The sequence below is a fragment of the Silene latifolia genome, chromosome 8 (genome assembly GCF_048544455.1).
Source record: "Silene latifolia isolate original U9 population chromosome 8, ASM4854445v1, whole genome shotgun sequence".
Taxonomy (NCBI): Eukaryota; Viridiplantae; Streptophyta; class Magnoliopsida; order Caryophyllales; family Caryophyllaceae; genus Silene; species Silene latifolia.
In genome coordinates, this window is record NC_133533.1 from 50,319,465 (window position 1) to 50,322,523 (window position 3,059).

A 3,059-nucleotide genomic window follows, 5' to 3' on the forward strand; every position below is an offset into this window, starting at 1 on the left:
AGGTTTGGTTTGGGGAGATTTGATACGTTCAATTTATATAGTCTTTTAGCCTAATTTATGCACGTATTTCTATGCTTTTATCGTGGTTTTATGCTACGAAACGCCCCGAATATGCTACTTTGGGTTATTTTGTCTTATTTGCAGGAATGAACCCAAAAGTAGTGAAATCAAGCCTTTTACCGTCCGTTTAGCATGCATTTGGAGGAAGAGTGAATTTGGAGCGGGAATGTAGCTATTTTGAGATGCGCAAAGAAGAAAGATAGCTAGGCGAGCAAAGGATGAACTTCAAATTGCTAGTGCCTAATTTTGAGAGTCATATCTCTGGTTCTACAACAGATATTCAGGTGATTCCAATTGAGTATGAAAGTTTGTCCTTTTAGCTTTCCAATGCCACCGGAATCACCCTGTTTGCCCAAGTAACGAAGAAATGACAGCCGTTTGAAGTTCAGTGCGCGAAGCAGGAAATTGTGCGCTGGAAAGTACTCGATCGAGTAGAATTATGCTCGATCAAGTCCTTTTTCTACTCGATCGTGTAGTTACACTTATTGATTTACTCGATCGAGTGGTTATTTCACTCGATCGAGTGGTTTAAGCTTTAGTTTACTCGATCGAGTGGTTTTATACCACTCGATCGAGTGGTTTCGCTGATGGGTTGGGCTTTTTAGCTTTAATTCCGTCAATTAGGTTAATAAATCCTATTTTTCTTATAAATAGGAGTATGACATCATTGTAAACCCTCTCTTACTTATCATCTGACACTGTCAGACATTGCTTCTACTCTCTTATCATTTCATATACACTGTTACTTCTGTTCTTCCTTATTCTTTGGATCAATAATTCAGTAATTCATTCCTTCTCTTTACTTTTATTTAATGTTTACTTCTTCTTTATTTCTTGTTCTCTATTTAATTATGCGTAGCTAATTCCCCTTAGTATGTTAGGATTAGGGAAGCCGTAGTAGTAATATGTTAGGATCGACTTGACTCGATTAGTCTTGCGATAAGAATTGTATTAGGCAATTTAATTGTTATTAGGTTGAATGAATGCATGCAGGAGACCAATTTATCTAGTTAACCCCGACCTGGATCGAAATATTGGAAGGAAAGACTTGTTTAATTACAATAGGTAGTACCTAATTAGGGCGAAGGCTAAGTTAGGAGACCCTAGGGCGGTTTAAGGACCGAAAGGTGACGACCATAGCTCTTCTTATCAACAGTTTAATCAACTCAGTTGACCCGATAGTGTAGCTGCCACGGTAGACCGACTCCTACCATATTCCTCTCCCTTATCTGTTAATTTCTCTTTTTCCTTTACCTCTTGCTTTAATCTCTTAGTCTAGTCAAAACATTTCAAACCCCCAATAGTGACATTAGACAGACCAAAGTAGACAAGTGAATAGTGACCGCCTCCCTGTGGAGATCGACCCTACTTATCGCTAGCTTCTGTTAGTTATATTTAGGTATTTATTTTTGGTACAGAAACGACCGTATCACGTGTTTTGTAGGTACAATCACTCGATCGAGTAGTTTTTCAACTCGATCGAGCACATTTGAGATGATATTCACTCGATCGAGTAATTTATTTACTCGATTGACAAGCTGTAATTCCATGATCACTCGATCGATTGATTATTTCGTTCGATCGAGTCCTTCTGACACCAAATCACTCGATTGACTTGTTCTCAGTCACTCGATCGAGCATTTTTGTCTTCCAACTGCTACTCTTCGTCTGTTGAGCTACTGCTTGACTTCATTTGACCTCCCATGTTCATGGTCGGTTTGGGGAGGTCCCTCTTCACGACATTTTGTAAGTATTCTGACTCCAGTTATCCTTTTCTCCTCAGTTTTCATTTCTTTCCCTATTTTTGGTATAATGAGGGCATTGTACCAAAAATAGTTTGGGGAGGTATGCATCCATATCTGTGTTTGCATGTTTTCTTGCATTTTCGTTTGCACGTTTATTTATTTTCGCATGCATTGCCCTTTTTTAATTCAAAAATCACATAAATATCAAAATTTTCACGTTTAATTTGAGTCGGAACGTTTGAACTTTGACGCTACATTGAATCCCTACCTTACCCCTGCATTTTCTTGACATATAGTTGGCATGATAATGTGCATGATCTACGAGTTTTTGTTTCTCTCTTATCTGAACGAATAGACTTGACTCACATATTGGTAAGCTACACTACATTCTGAGGTTAGAGCTTTATAAACTGGTGACATTCATGACCGGTTTCATTTAGGATGTGAGTAGTACTCTCTGTAAGGCATGTAACATCAATTTGCAGAAACATGAGTCTAGTCTTCTTAATACTTGTATGCATTCGGTTTGTGGATGGTGATACATGTTAGGAGAGGCAGTTCCCTTTTACTTCATTCTACCCATGAGCCTCACATAGCCAAATTGCCTTTTTGTCCTATTAGCTACAATCAATAATTTTTCCTACCCTAGCCGAGCTAGTGATGAGTAGCTGTTTGGAATGCTTTACTGCAGTTTGGTTATTTTTATCTGATTTCAGAAGTTGATGGACGAATTGAAGGGAATGAATTCAAAAAATGATGAATGAAAATGAAAAAGAAGAAGAAAAGAATGAAAAGAAAAAATTGGAAATACGAAAAAGAAGAAGAAAAAATCATATGCGAAAAAAATGAGAAATTGTATAATTATTTTCACTCCCATGTTTCGTTTATATTTTATGGGGAGTTGACAAGTTTATGGTGTATTGTGAGTTGAGTGCATTGAATTTGCACCATTTTGTTTTGTTATATTGAGTACGAAGTTGGGATGCAGTTCAATATTTGGATTCGTTGTTGCTAGCCTGGCTATTAACTCCACATATCTAAATTCATCTTAGCCCCTTCTTACCCATTACCTCACTTACCCAAATGTAAGTCCTCAGCATGTGTCTTGGTCATTAGTGTGGTTAGAATGCATATGTACGGTTGTAGAGACTTTATTCATGTTAACTGCATGCATGTTCTTATAAGTCGAGTTAGGTGAGTGTCTCTACTTCTCTCTATCTTTCACATCTATAATCACCTTGTGCCTAAATTTGA